The following is a 15,967-nucleotide window of genomic DNA, read 5'->3' as shown; positions in this document are numbered from 1 at the left end:
CAACCTGTCACAATCTCCCATGGGGCCTGATACCACCTTGATGGGTATCCCCTTGTTCAATGTACATTCTCAAAGTCTTTTTCTCTGCTATGGGTCAGCCAGCAGCCCCAGCCTCAGGTGCAACACCACGGTAGAAGTAAAATCCTCCCTTTACGTGCCTCCAGGAGGATACTTTTGGTGTAAGGGAACCCTAACCAAAGTTATTAATCCATCCCTCCCTTTCCCTTGTGTGCCCATCACACTAGTCCCGTGGTTAGAAGTGTATGGACAAGCTGAGTTCCTATCCCTCATCACCCTGTCCACTAATCACCAAAACAAACAAGCAGTCTTCCTCCCAATAGTAGCTGGTCTCTCTTTAGCATCCTCTCTAGTAGCAGCTGGAATAGGGAGTGGTGTCATGGGCTACAGCGTCACTTCAGCCGTCCAACTGGAAGACAAGCTCCACGTGGCTACTGAAGCATCAGCCACCTCTCTAGCCTCCCTCCAGCAACAAATCACATCGCTGGCTCAGGTAACTCTCCAGAACCGACAGTCCCTAGACTTACTAACGGCAGAAAAAGGAGGTACCTGTCTGTTTCTCCAGGAGCAGTGCTGCTATTACATCAATGAAACAGGCCTTGTGGAAGAAAATGTCAACACTCTCTATCACCTCCAAGAGAACCTCCGCAGGAAGCAGAGCGCACCAGCCACCTCTCTCAACTGGTGGCAATCCCCCATGCTTACCTGGCTAACTCCCATTATTACCCCCGTTATTATTGTGTGTCTTCTACTAATACTAGCCCTTTTTTTTCTCAAGTTTTTACAGGCCTACGTAAGAGAAATTTCCAGGGTGGCTGTTAACCAGATGATGCTTCACCCCTATATCCGACTCCCAATCAAGGCACCAGCCAACTGACTCCTTCCCCCCACTCCACCCCTATTCAGCAGGAAGTAGCCAGAAAGATGCAGCGTCCTATATATCATCAAAAAGGTCGAAATGTAAGGCTGGTTGCCTCGCTGGGAGTTTGGACACGCCCATCTCCCTCCCCACTTGAAAATTAGAATATGTCAATCATCTAGTCCCACCTCGGAAATCCCCTCTGCACTAGGATGCCAATCATCTAGCTCTGCCTTGGAAATCCCCTTTGCACTCGGCACCTAGCCCGCTTTAGAAATCCCCTCTGCACTCGGCACCTAACCCCACCCTTGGAAATCCCCTCTGTACTCAGCACTTAGCCCACTCACAGGAAGTCCCACCTCCCTACCAATAGCAGCTCCCGCTATCCACATCTTGCCTCTCCAAATCCATTCAAACGCCTTCACTCCCTATAAAGCCCCTCTCCTGAGAGGAAGCAGCGTGACTTCCCTGGCCCCTCTCCCCGGGACCACAGAATCTCGCCCAGGAGCTAAATAAATTGGAATTGGCATCTAATTTTCTTGTGCTGGCCACAGTTTCATCGTTTTTTACTTGGCAATGAACCTAGAGAGAAAAAACTTTACACACGTATGTTCATTGTGGCACTGTTTACAGTAGTAAAGACTTGGAACCAACCGAAATGCCCATCAATGATAGACTGGAAAAAGAAAATGTGGTATATATACACCATGGAATACTATGCAGCTATAAAAAGGAATGAGATCACGTCCTTTGCAGGGACATAGATGAAGCTAGAAGCCATCATCCTCAGCAAACTAACACAGGAACAGAAAACCAAACACCACACGTTCTCACTCCTAAGTGGGAGTTGAGCATTAAGGCCATATGGACACAGAGAGCGGAACAATACACACCAGGGCCTGGGAGTGGGGGAGTGGGGATTAAGGGGAGGAAACCTAGAGGAAGGGTCAGTAGATGCAGCAAACCACCACGGCACACGTATACCTATGTAACAAACCTGAATATTCTGCACCTGTATCCTGTTTTTTTTTTTTTTTTTTTCTTTTGAGGAGAAATAAAGATTAAAAAAATGGAGTCCATTAATTTATTTTTAATTTAATATTTTTAAATTGTTCTTGAAATTTAAGGCTGGAAACTGCTATGTAAGCTCTTACCAGGACCTCTCAAAGCCTGCTTTCTGCCTGAAGCCTTCCCTGATACTTCCAGACCATTGGGTCTCAGAAAACATTTGGCAATGTCTGGAGATACCTTTTAGCAGTCACCACTTGCAGGGGAGGTGCTACTGGCATCTAGCAGGTGACAGGCCAGGGATGCTGCTAAACATCTTACAGTGCACAGCATGGTCCTTGCATGTCCAGAATGTCAGGTGTGTCAAGTTTACAAAACTCTGCTCCATTACCAATATAGGTTTACTTTTTTTTATGGCATTTTCGGCATTTACTGTGTGTCCTAAATCTGAATATGCACTTATCCTGCATCTTGTTTTATACTGTTTAATTATTTTCGGGGTTAAACAGATGTGAGTTTCAATCCTAGCTCTCCCACATAACGGGCTGTGTAATTTCGGCTGCCTCACTTAACATGTCTGTGTTTCAACACTCCATCTGTAAAATGAGATAATGATATTTAACTTGAGAATTGTTTTAATGATTAAAATTAATGCAGGTAAATAATGCAAAAAAAATGACATTTAGTACTTGGCATGGGCCAAAGACTGTGGGCCAAAGATTAGGTGGGATAATAAACTTAACGCTTTAGAAAAAGAAATACAACTTTATTATCTTACTTAATCTTCAAAACAACTCTGTAAGATGAATATAATCATTACCCTTTGTTTAGCATAAATTCATTCAGTCATAGCTGTTTATGTAATTATTGTTTCTTCTACATCATGGGTGCTCTGTGCTGGAGATGCTAAGAGGAAGAGGAAGTATGTGATAAAGGCGCTTGACCATGGGCACCCAATCTGCCCGTTTGGATCCTACGTCCATGTCTAGAGGGCATGGAGCTGGCTTAGCCCCATGTGACTCCTTCTCTTCCTGGGACCAAAGAGCTTACCCAGGCATGTCCTTCTCATGGAGCAAGAAAACGTGCTTCAATAAGTAAGTTCCTTTAAAGCCAGTATTAGTCAGGATTGTCCAGAGAAACAAAACCAATAAGATATACTTAGATATATAGAAAGAGATTTCTTATTAGGGATTGGCTCAAGTGATTATAGAGGCCCAGAAGTTCCATGATCTGCCACCTGCAAGCTGCAGACCCAGGAAAACTGATGGTGTAATTCCAAACCAAACCCAAAGGCCTGAGAATGGGGGTACTCGATGGTGTAAGTCCCAGTCTGAATCTGAAGGCCTGAAACCCAGAGCATTGAAGTCTGAGAGCAGGAAGAGATAGATGTCCCAGCTCAAATAGAGAGTAAAATGCCCTCCTCCCACCTTTTTGTTCTATTTGGTACCTCAGTGGATTAGTTGATGCCCACCCGCATGGGGAGGGCCACCTGCTTTACTCAGCCCACCAATTCAAATGTTAATGTCTTCCAGAAACACCTTTACAGCCACACTCAAATATAAGGTTTTGCAGCTATCTGGGCATCCTTTAGCCCAGTCAAATTAACACATGAAATTAACCATCACAAATCCTTAGCCTGCTTTATGTCTGCTAATATCCCATTGGCCAAAGCAAGTCACATGGCCAAGTTCGGAGTCAAGGCGCACTGAAAAGTGAGATGGCAAAGGGTACTGATCAGGAAAAGGTAAAACAATGGGGCCACTAATGCAATCTGCTGTAGGACTTGCAACTCTAACCCATTCAATTCACCCCACTCTGACTGCTCAGAAGGAAGCTCTCAGCAGAAAGAAGAGAACCTCTTGCCCTGCCAGAGAAGTCAGGGGCAGCTTTGCAAGTGGATGTCCCTCCTTTCTTTTCTGCATGAGTTATGCTGCACTCCAGGAATACAACGTTAAATGAAGGTTCTTGGCCAGGGCCCAGGGCCGTCTTGCTAATGCATTCCTAGTCGGGGCAGGCCTGCCTGGTATTTTCTAGGGAACTAGAGAAAGAGAGTTGGGGAAGGTTCTCTCTCACCCTCAGCTAATAAAGCATTTGTAGACATAGAGATATTAAACCAGGAGGGGGTGAGAAAAAGGCCACTTTGAAGAGCCTTTAGAAAGCCTTCTCTCCCATCTGTTCAGCTCGTGGGAAGTCTCTGTTTTCCATACTTAAAGGATTTGTAAATTCATTACCAACAAGTAAAATGTACAAAGCGCACACAGAGACATTGAGGTCTGATTCACCATCTGCTGGGGAGTTGCATCCACGCAAACAAAGCCGTGCTATTCCCCATCAGTGAGTGGCATGGATGCGGGCCCACCCAGGACCCAGAGGTGCCAACAGGAAGGACTCTTTCTTCAAGTTTTACTGCATGTGGGGAAGGGGCTGAGTTCACAGGTGCAGGGACCTCTCCTTCATTCTTCCTTCCTCATGTTTAACCCTCCGGAGATGGGAGGTGTCTATGGTTTGCCCTTAAAGCACATCATCTTAGCTTCTGCAGGCTCTGGGAGCAGAGATGGAGTAGAATGCATTTTAAGCTGCTGTAGTTCCTGAGCTCTGTGTTTCAATGAGTCCAGCTTGGCTGGATGTTGGTGGGAACAGTTGCTGACACCATTCTCTCTCCTGCTAAAGAGATCCGCTCCCAAAGTCCTATTCTAGCCTCTCTTCTTGCTGGTTCAGAGAAGTCCATTCAGGGCTGGTCCCTGGAAAAAGTGTGAATGAGGCAAGTTCATGCTTGGGTCTGTGGTTTAACGGCCTCCTGGCTCCCTATTCCTGCTGCTCTACCTCCTAACAGCTATAGCTGTGGTCACTTGACAGCAACGTGCCAGCTCCTGCTGCCTGGGCCTCTGACATCGACCACAAGCTTCCTGCTAGATGAAAGGAGTGGCTCCCTATCAAGTCTATCCTTGCTCCTCACACCCTGCCCTGATGCCCCAGCTCAGGCATCTTATCTTTGGCTATGCCAACAACTCCACCAAATGCAACCTATGCAGATGTGGCGGGGGGGGGGGCGTTCTGAACTGCCACTCTGGTGGGTGCCCCAGTTCTTCCAGGGTTAGGCCAGCCTTACTCTTGCCAATTCTCCCAAGAAAGATAGCTGTGAACCTAAAGCCCAGATTAGCAGCTAGTGCCTGGCTACTACACCTGACATTGTCTACCTGCCTCTGTTTCCCTTGTTGCTTTGCTCCTCTCCTGTCAGTAAGAACACCCTGTGTGCCTGGATGATCTTTCTGTAGTCACTTGGACTTCATGTACCACCTCTCTCTTTGCTCTTAAGTCTGCTGGCTCAGCTTGCTCCCTGCACTGTCTGTAGCGGGACTGGCTACAGTCCCCTGTTCTGCCCCAGCTAGCATGCTGGTGGGTGTCCACTGGCTGTGCAGGTCTCCTCGATATGTCACAGTCCCCACGTATTTCTTCTTCATCCCCCTTTTGGAGGGATTTGAATGCTCTGTGTCCCAAAAGGGAGGGAAGAGAAGGTCTGGGGTTCTCTGTTAATGCCCCAGTCCAACCACCTACTAACCAAGAGACATTTCATTCATTTGATCATATACTTGTTGAACAAGATGCCAGGCAAGGTAGGTAAGACTTGTGGCATCAGGAAATTTACTTCGCCATTGAGGGGAGACAGACAATAAAATCCAGATAGGGAGAAAAAACCAAATGGGAATAAATAGTTATATAAAGAAAATAACAGTGAGTCATAGAGAGGGGTGCGGCGGGGAGCGGTGAAGGGAGAATTTGAGATACAGAAGCTGAGAGTGTTCTCTCTGCAGAGCTGCTTCTCAGGAGGGACCTGAAGGATCAGAAGGAGCCAATGAGCTGGTGATCTGAGAAATGAGATTCCAGCCAAAGGGAAAGGTGAGCGCAGAGGCCCTGGGGCAAGAATGAGCTTGGTGTTTTTCAGGGACAGAAAGAAGACCTGGACAACTAGCCCACTGAGTGGAAGGAAGAGAGCTATGGCGAAGGTGGAAAGGTAAGCAGGGGACCGATGACTGGGGCATTAGGCATTGGTAAGCAGTGTGGACCTTTTAGTAAATGCAACGGTCAGCATTTGTCAAGGCTTTACAGGACAGAGATATTACCTGATTTACATTACTCTTACTACTGCTTAGGAGGGAGATGCTGGTCTCTAGGGCTCCGAGGATAGCAGTGAAGATGGCAAGAGGGGGTCTGACAGGGGATAGGTTTGGAGGTACAGACAGCAGGACTTGCCAACACATTAGATATGAATTAGAGGATCAAGGAGAACCACAGGAATGAGAGCATCTCTTAACAGTTATGAATTCTGTGTCTTTGCCATAAAATACAGTAAGCCCTCACTTTACATCATCAAAAGGTTCTTGGAAACTGCAAATTTAGGTGAAGCAAGAGACAACAAAACCAACTTTACCACAGGTTCATTGGTAAAAACAAGAGTTAAGGTCCTACAGCATATTTCTGGTGATGAAAACATCACCAAACTTCTAACTGAAAACTAGAACACCTCTAATATTAAACACTGGAATAAATGTGAGCTGTACACACACGTAAGAAAGAGCTTAATCATACACAGTATTAATATCTGATTGTATTACGTATTTGTACCTTATTTCCCTAAAACGTCTATGTCTTTATAGGATCCATAGTATTAGGATATTCCTAAGAAGACAAATGTAATAACTATTCATATGTTACCTGTATTTACTCAATCACAATTATATCTGCAAACATACAGAAAATAAAGTCTATTTAGTATTTAAAAAAAAAAAGAAAGAGTAATAAAAACAAGATAATTACTCATCCAATTTTTGTGGAATTGGTGAATGACAGCGGTCACAGAGGTGGCGGGTTACATCAAGGAAGAAATGCTTGCAAAGTGAGAACTGTCAGGGCCCTCCTCCCACCGCACAGGTCAAACCCATCACAAATCCGGTGGGCTTACTGAGCATTTTCATGCTGCATCGTTTATTGCCATGTGTTTGTCATGCGTATGATCATTATTGTCATGCTTATGATATCATTACCATATACTTTACAAACTTTTATTTTCCAATGATTCATTCATTCATTCATTTCCCAAACTGCTTATTCCAGTCCAGGGTCATGGGCAGCCAGAGCCTATCCCAGCAGCTCGGGGAGCCAGCCCTGAACAGAATGTCATCCCCCTACAAGGTGCACTCACATGCGCACCCACGCTCGCCCAGTCTCAGAAAATCGAGCAGGTCAGTTTACCTAACATGCTCAGATTTTGGAGAAAACCTATGCAGACATGGGGAGAGCATGCCAGCTCCACACAGATAGTGGCCCTGGCTGCAAACTGATCCTTTTTCAATGTTATAACGAAACATTGAAAAAAACAACATTATTCAAGGACTTGCTGTCATTGCATATTTGATGGACATTCAACAATATAAGCAGCTAAATAATTGAATGTGAACCTGTCCTGCTGACCTGAATCTCATTTAGCAGCAAAACAGGACAAACATGCAAAAAACACACTCATAGTGCCCTAGCCTGTCGACAAGCAATAATTTGGTATGGATTGTTGGACTCACCATGTTCTCACTCTCCTCTAGGCCTCTGCACGTGCAGTCTTGGAAAACTATTCTCCCTCTTGTCCATCTTCACCCAGCAAATCTTCACTCATATCTCAGCTCTCAGCACGAGTTGAATGTTCCAGAGCTTCCTGAGATGTGACCGGGTTCTTCTTCTTTGACCCTGCGATTGAAATTGCTGGGCTATTTGTCTCTTTCCCTTCTTGGTTTATAATTCTTTAAGGACTGGATCTAACTTCCCACTTAGCAGAGTTTCAACTTACAGCAAATATCGCATTTATGTTTGATGAATAAGTAGAGAATCCTGTTCTCCCTATCTTTTCCCTCCTTGCTACCCTGCTTCATCTCCCTTTGAGCTAAGCTGCTACATTTCTCTCTACTCCCAGCACTGCCAGCCCTCTGTGCCTACTCAAATGCCAGTCATCCTTCAAGACCAGTTCAAAAGCCCTCTTCTCAGCTCATGCTCATTTTTCTCTTTCTAGAACTGCTCACCTCTCCTTGCTGCCCTGTGCAGAGAAGAGTTAATATGACAAGCCTGATACCACTCTCCTTACAAAAGGCCTGATGGCAAGGTTGCCCTTCGCTGGATCTGGGAATGTAACCAGTTCCCTATGCTCATGTAACACATTCCTTAATTGATGATAAGGGTGACTCACAGTGCCTAGGTGGTGTTTATGCTGAACACCTGCTTCCATTCTGGGAAGCTGGAGTTTTGGTATGTGCTAGGCAGATTGTGCCTATGCAATCACCCCCAATAAAATCCTTGGCACCAAGTGCCTACTGGGCTGCCCTGAGCAGAAACATCACCCACACGTTGCTACATTTTTATTGCTGAAGGTGGGAGAGAGCATGAGGAATCCTGCACATGGATTCCACAGACTCTCCCTATCCCTTTTCCCATTATGATTTAGCTGAGCATCCTCACCACATCACTCTAATGAATATTAGCTGTGAGGACAATTATATGCTGAGTCTAACGAGTTCCTCCAGTGAATTTCCAAATGTGGTCTCAGGGACCCCAATGCATGCTCATTTGAGCCCTTAGCACTATTGTACCCTTATATAACTATCTTTTACTATTATATAACTGATTTGTGTCATAAAGGCCTTATATTCCCATAAGATCCTGAAGGACAGAAGTATGTTTGAAATGCATGTGTATTCCATTCAACTCATTGCACAGGTCTAGACACAGCAGGAACTCACGAAATACCTGTTGACAGATGAATGAATACATCAATGGAACATCAGCTACCAGACTGTGGGCAGGTAGCTGAGGTGTTTTAATGCTATTAGCAGTGTCCCAGCTCCTGGGGCAAAGAGAAACTGAATTGATCAGGCTTTAGTAGGGTTTACAAGCAATACCTGGCATCGTGAGGCAGCAAAGGAAGGCTCTGGTAAGACACCCAGGAGATAGAGACTGCTGTGTGCAAAAGCAGGAAGAAGCAGTCAAAAGACACCTGGAGCTTCTTGCAAGCTCTATATCTGGAACCTAGAGACTCATCCTGAGCATTGCACACTGTACCAGAGGGCTACTGAGTAGCTGTTTGTTTGCATATTTGTACCACCAAAATTGTAGTAATGTGGTTACTTGTGTATATGTACACAGACATGTCTTCATATTTACTTGCAAAATTATGAAAACGGGTGTATATGTTTACACGTGCATGAACAGACATGTCCTACACATGACTGTGCATGTGTAGGCTTATATGATTTGCTTAGTCTTACAAGCATGATTACATGAGTTCATGCAGTGGAGTGTATGGGCATGTGTGTTTGCATGCACCCATGCATGCCAGAGCAAACCTGTATATATATGTGCGCGTGCATACTGATCTCTGCTTATCTGTTCTATGCTGAGCACAGACAGCTGCTTTAATAACGTCGGCAACTGAGTGAATGTGCTAACTGCTGTGGCCCCATCGTGCTATCAGAATTGCTTCGGCCCTTTCAGGATTACCAGTGCTCAATGCAGTTTAAATATATCTCCAGTCCTAATCCCTAAACAAAGACGCAATGATTTCTGCTAAATATGATGGATTATTTATTAAGATAAAGTCAAGGGTATGGGAAGCCATGTCTGGTGGAATACTGATTACCATTCAAGATGGGAAATTGGGAAAACAGATGCAGCCCCTCGCCCCTGGGGAGAAGGGAAGGAAGTTAAGGGGAAGAAGCCAGTGAATGAATAAAAACAGTCAGTGTCCTAGAGGCAGAAAGGCCAGAAGTGAAGTGACAGCTGCTCATGCAGATACATGAGGGCAGGAAACAGAACAACCAGACTTCTCACTAGCTAGGATACAGCTTGGGGTATTCAGTAGGGATCAAGATCATGAGCCAGCCCTGAGTGAGAATCTCCTGTGAGAGTACTTCGAAGAGTACTGTACCTCCTGCTGTAGAAAAATTCCCATTTAAGGAATGGGCGAGGGGAACAGGGAAAAGCCATTACTAGCCCATAAGCCATTTGGGGGTAAATAAGGAGGGTGCTTTGCTTTCAGTTCTCCAAGTGCACCCGGTCTTGTACCAGGAAGCATACCTTGGTAAGTAGGTCTGGGAAGATGTCAGCTACCCAGGAATCTTTGTTAGTGAGCATGTATGAGCAGATGTAGTACCCTGAGCACAGAAAAGAAGGGTAGAGGGGTGAAAGTGAGGAAAGCGTTGCTCACTCCAGGGAGTAAAGAGGCAAATTAAGGAAGCTAAAGGCATTGCTTTTTATCTTGGACCCTCCACCTCTGGAGACATGGTACTTTTTCCTCCTCCACCTCATTCTATCCAGATTACCTGCTGCTATCAACAAGATTTTGGTACACAGAAAAAGCTCAGACTTGAAATCTTGACAGGGAGTCATAGTCATAAAAAGCTACAGCTGGCCAGGAACGGTGGCTCACACCTGTACTCCCAGCACGTTGGGAGGTCAAGGCAGGCAGATTATGAGGTCAAGAGATCAAGACCATCCTGGCTAACACAGTGAAACCCTGTCTCTACTAAAAATACAAATAATTAGTTGGGCATGGTGGCACACACCTGTAGTCCCAGCTACTTGGGAGGCTCAGACAGAAGAATCATTTGAACCCAGGAGATGCAGGTTGCAGTGAACCAACATTGTGCCACTGAACTCCAGCCTGGGCAACAGAGGGAGGCTCAATCACACACACAGAAAAAAGCTACAGCTTTCTGTGTTAGTTTGGGTCAGTAGCATAGGAATTATAACATTTTGTTGTAACCAAATGAGATAACATAGTTATACATTATTCAGCCTTGTCAACAAATAGTGCTAGAACATTTGGATACCTATATGCAATAAAATAAACATTGACCCATACCTCTAACTGTATTAAAAAGTTAAGTCAAAATGAATCATAAACCTAAATATAAGCCCTAAAGCTGTTAAACTTCTACAGAAAAACATAGGGAAAGTCTTTGTGAATTAGGGTTAATCAATAATTTCTTAGGTATGACATCAAAAGCCTGATCCATAAAATAATAAATTTATAAATTGGACTTCATCAAAATTAAAAGATTTGTTGTTTACAAGACTCAGTTAAATGAATAAAATGCCAAGCCATAGACTGGTTGAAAATATTTACAAAGTGGATACCTAACAGAAGACTTACATTCAGAATATATAAAGTACACCCCACACTTACTAAGAAAACAAAGAAACAGATTTTTAAAAGTTGGCAAGAGATTTTAAGAGACACCTTACCAAAGAAATATATATATAAAAGGGAAATAAAGCAACTGAAAAGCTCCTGAACAATATTAATCATTAGGAAAATGCAAATTAAAAGTATGATGAAAAATCCATTACTGCATATTAACTACAAATGAAAACCAGAATGAAATACTATCACACATCCATTACAATAGCTAAAATTTAAAAGACGAATTTTACCAAGTATTGGAGAGAATATAGGGCAACTGAACTCCCATAAATTGCTGCTGGGGATATAAAATGGCAAAATCTCTTTGGAAAACAGTTGAGAAGTTTAACAAAATTAAACACACACTGGCCATATGATTTAGCCATTTTGTTCTTAGAAAAGAAAGCACATATTTATACAAAGAATCATGCACACATGTTCATAGTAGCTCTATTTCTAATAGCATCAAACTGGCAACTTTCTAAATGTCCATCAACAAGTGAAGGGATAATCCAACTGTGGTATATCCTTATAGTGGACTATTACTCAGCTATGAAAAGGAATGAATTACTGATACACATATAAACATGAATAAATCCGAAAATAATTACACTGGGTAAAAAAAATCAGATGCCAAAAAGCTGCATAATGTATGCTTTCATCTATATAAAATTATAGAATATGCAATGTAATCTATAGTGACAGAAAGCATGTATTCCTTGGGGTTAGTGGGATGGCAGTACTGAGGAGGAGCCAGAAGGAAGAAAAGTGTCATCAGAAAAATCTGGACTGGGTAATATTTATGTTCATTATCTTGACTGTGGTGACAGTTTCATGGATGTGCCACACATAAAGCTTACCAAACTATTTACTCAAATATGTGCAGTTTACTGTATGTCAGTTAGATCACAATAAAGCTATCAGAAAATGAAAAAGAAAACGATTGATAGGCTTTTAAAATTTTTAAATTTTTATTTATTTTTTAATTTTTTGGGGACAGAGTCTTGCTCTGCTGCCCAGGCTGGAGTGCAGTGGCTCAACCTCAGCTCACTGCAACCTCCCCAGGTTCAAGCAATTCTCATGCCTCAGCCTCTTGAGCAGCTGGCATTACAGGTGCCTGCAACTAAGCATAGCTAATTTTTGTATTTTTGTAGAGATGGGGTTTCTCCACATTGGCCAGGCTGGTCTTCAACTCCTGACCTCAAGTGATCTGCCCACCTGGCCTCCCAAAGTGCTAAGATTACAGGTGTGAGCCACCACACGCAGCTGATAGGTTTTGATTAATTGATAGCGAAGGCCAGGAGGCTTATTATAATGAGCATCTAGAGAGATACTCTATCCAGAGAAATCCTGGCTTGATTCACTCTCCATGGCATTCAAATAATAAACTGATGTTTTAAAAAGTTCATTTATCTGTACTCTTAGATTGGATGCGTTTATTGCACAAAAATTGAACCTCTCATGGGGGAAAAAACCCAACCAGATGTGAGATTCCGGGATAACAGAAGCCACCAATGATCATTATCAAGACTGAGGTAGATTCCAGCAAGTTGAGAAATCTTGAAAAGATCACTGATTATTAATTTCGAGAAGACATTAAATACCTGTTACAAATAATCCTCTGTATTTAGTGTCGGCTGAAGGTTGCCCTGCCTTCTCTGGCTGGCCTGTTATCCATAGAACCAATGCAGAAAGCCATATGTAATAACAGGGCTATGCAAGCTCTACTTTAAGAACATTATCCTACTTAGATTCTTTCCTGCTCTACCAGGAAACTGCATACATCCCTATAAAAACATGACTCTACCATTGGGATAGGAAGGGATGACGCTCTACTATTGAAGAGCAGAACCCTAAAATGGCATGGGAGTGACAGTTGTTGGTGGAGACAATATTACAGTGTGAACATAAGAGGACAGTTCCTAGTCCTTGGATACTGTTTTCATCTCAGCAAACCTGAAAATGGAAGACTGGGGCTACCTAGTAAAGAAGAACATGTTTTCCAGTGTTTGGGGTTTAGATGGGTTTTCAAACCAAACTAAGGTGATTCAAAACATGGGAGCTGTCTAGATCTCCCCTCTGTGCATTTTCATCACGTTGTTTTCCTGACCCAACTGGTCCTTCCCAGAATCTGCAGGGTTTGGCTCTGGTCCCTGCCATATTTCACTTCTCAGTCCCTGCCTGAGTGTACGCAAGTTCTCCTTATTTTGGTTCATCTTACAAAAGTTTGGGGTTTTTGAGAATGAATTTTATTTGAGGGCCCAGAGAAAAACAAAACAAATCAAAGACAGAAAACAAAAATGCAAACACAAAGAAATGATGTAATAACCACGAAGGGATCTTTATCTTTTTATAGTCAGGCCATGGTGGCTACCACTGTTTAATGTGCACCCATGGCCCATCTGACTTGGGGCTCATTCTGCGTTTTTTTTTTGTTTTTTTTTTTTTTTTTTTGAGATGGAGTCTCATTCTGTTGCCCAGGCTGAAGTGCAGTGGCACAATCTCAGCTCACTGCAACCTCCACCTCTCAGGTACAAGTGATTCCCCTGCCTCAGCCTCGTGAGTAGCTGGGACAACAGGTGCATGCCACCATGCCCAGCTAATTTTTTTGTATTTTAGTAGAGATGGGGTTTTACCGTGTTGGCCAGGATGGTGTCAATTTCCTGATCTCGTGACCCACCCGCCTTGTCTTCCCAAAGTGCTGGGATTAAAGGCGTGAGCCACCGTGCCTGGCCTGATTCTGCATCTCGAATCACCTCTTGGGATATGAGCCCAGCAATCAATATCCCTGTGAGTCTCATGGGGTGCACATACATCACCTCTGCCTCTGCTTCCCTCTCTAAGGAGCCTCTTGAATCCTAGACACTTCCCATTTCACCCCAGCTTTACAAGACAGGGGTCATGTCTGTTCATAGTTATATCCCCAGTCTACAACACAGCATGCAGTATGCAGCAGGTACTCAGTAAGCACTTTTTAGATGGAGTGTCCCTGAGCTTCAGCTGCTGCACTATTCAATCCATCTGCCTATTCTCCTCTCCTGGAGTCATTAACCGCTACGGCTGCAAGAGTGTCTCACCTGACCTGCTGGGTATACAAGTTGAAACCTGATTTCAAACACTTGTTAGAAATCTGGTTTGATTTCTAGCTCTGCCATGAACTGACTGGGGGTTGGGGGTCCTCTGACCCCACATTTTGAGTAGTTTCATTTTTCTTATTGATAGAATGGGTATGACAATCCTAATTTGAATCGCTTAGAGGGTTACTTCAAAGACTCCTCTTGTAAACGCACGGCAGTGTTTTGTAATCTGTAAAGGACTACACAGATGTCAGGTGTTGGGGCACAGGACATTTACTCGGCGTTTGTCCTCTTCCAGGTGGGCCTTCCTGCCTTCTCGGATGGATGAGTTTGAGAGAAGAAATAGAGCTTGTGTGGATCCGCTACCTCCTCTCACCTTTCTCGAGCCAGCCTACCTGCATCTGCTTCAGTTCCTTTCTCTCCTTCTCCTAGTGTGTTTTCTAGAGTCAAGCTTGATTTCCAGAGGGGTCTGAGGATGGGTGGACAAGCAACAGCAAGGGTAGAGTGAAATTAACCACCCGGAAAAACCTGTTTATGATACAGTCTCTAGCCTCACCTTTACTGGTAATAATGAAGCTGTTTCCACACGTCTTCATCTGTCCAATTCCTGAGCCTCTCTCAGTTCTGAATTCAGGTGGAAGAAAGAGACATTATTAGTTGATTCTCTTTAAGTCCAACATTTTTTTTTTTCAGACTGTCTCCCTCTGTCACCCAGGCTGGAGTGCAGTGGCATGATCTTGGCTCACTGCAACCTCCACCTCCCAGGTTCAAGCATTCTCCTTTTCCTGCCTCAGCCCCCTGAGTAGCTGGGATTACAGGCACCTCCCACCATGCCTAGCTAATTTTTCTATTTTTATTAGAGATGGGGTTTCACCATGTTGGCCAGACTGGTCTCGAACTCCTGACCTCAGGTAATCCACCCTCCGCCTCCCGGAGTGCTTGGATTACACGTGTGAGCCACCACGACTGGCCTGTCATTTTTTATTGTAATTATTAAGAACCTTCCCAGAATTCTTTGTATTCAGAATTTCTAGGAGTGGTTATTAAGTAGTTCCCACCCTTGGGTGACAAAACTTGGGTTAAAGCATCTAGAAACTCAGGACCAAGGGCAAACAGCTGCGTGGTGCAGTGGGGAGGGGCTGGAACAGTTCAGTTTTCTGCTCTCTCTTCCCCATGCTCAGCTTCATCCTCCTTCCCCAGCCCCTAAGGGTCCCATCTCAGGGTCCAGTCAGGGTCTTCTCTTGCACCAGTACCATCCCTCTTTTCTTCTGCTCTTGCCCCCCTCACCTGGAGTCTAAGCCTCCCTTTAAATCTCCCCCAAAGAACCTTCCCTTTCTCTTGGCATCTGGTGATTGACTCTCTGGGTAAAGTAAGCAGTGCTGATGTGTATGAAGGGCGCTCTGCAGAAATAAATTGTGTGAAGGATGAGTGAGAGCTTGGAGAAAAAATGCTGGCCCTGCCAAAAGACATAAGAATCCTGGAGGCTGTGCCCACTGCTCTGTGAGTGATGGACGCATCCAGTCTGAGTTACTACATGCCAGATTATCATTTTGAATAGTTCCATACGGCTGCAGGAGGCGCAGGCAGGAGCTCACCACAGCCACTTTCATAATCACCTGATTTTGGCCTGGGGTGCTTGCTGGCATATAGACACCAGAGGACAATTATTACTGCTATTTTTTACCTGGGTGCCAAAAGTCCACAAGGTTAGTGAAATTAATTATACCTTGAGCATGTTTGAGATCTTTGCAATTGAGAGGCCAGAGAGTGAACCAGAAAGTAGGT

General features: G+C 44.1%; 2 long non-coding RNA genes across 3 annotated transcripts in view; one reads left to right on the top strand and one right to left on the bottom strand.

Annotated features, from left to right (window-relative positions):
* LOC141580859 (uncharacterized) overlaps positions 1 to 14,790 on the bottom strand; it is a 43,905-nt gene extending 29,115 nt beyond the window's left edge. The window contains exons 1-2 of one of the 2 annotated variants that reach the window (XR_012513256.1): positions 14,739 to 14,790; positions 7,459 to 7,621 (exon numbers count right to left, since the gene is read on the bottom strand). This is a non-coding gene — a long non-coding RNA (uncharacterized LOC141580859). Of the gene's footprint in view, positions 1 to 7,458; positions 7,962 to 14,738 lie in introns of those variants that run through there. The other variant, XR_012513255.1, reaches the window with a different exon arrangement.
* On the top strand, positions 5,662 to 14,746 carry LOC141580860 (uncharacterized). The gene is made up of 3 exons (XR_012513258.1): positions 5,662 to 5,897; positions 13,563 to 13,636; positions 14,481 to 14,746. It is a non-coding gene; the product is annotated as an uncharacterized LOC141580860 (long non-coding RNA).
* Positions 14,791 to 15,967: the final 1,177 nt, after the last annotated feature.

Source organism: Saimiri boliviensis, chromosome 13 (assembly GCF_048565385.1).
Source record: "Saimiri boliviensis isolate mSaiBol1 chromosome 13, mSaiBol1.pri, whole genome shotgun sequence".
Lineage (NCBI taxonomy): Eukaryota > Metazoa > Chordata > Mammalia > Primates > Cebidae > Saimiri > Saimiri boliviensis.
Note: the sequence above shows the minus strand (reverse complement) of the source record. Positions and strands in the feature narration are given on the sequence as shown.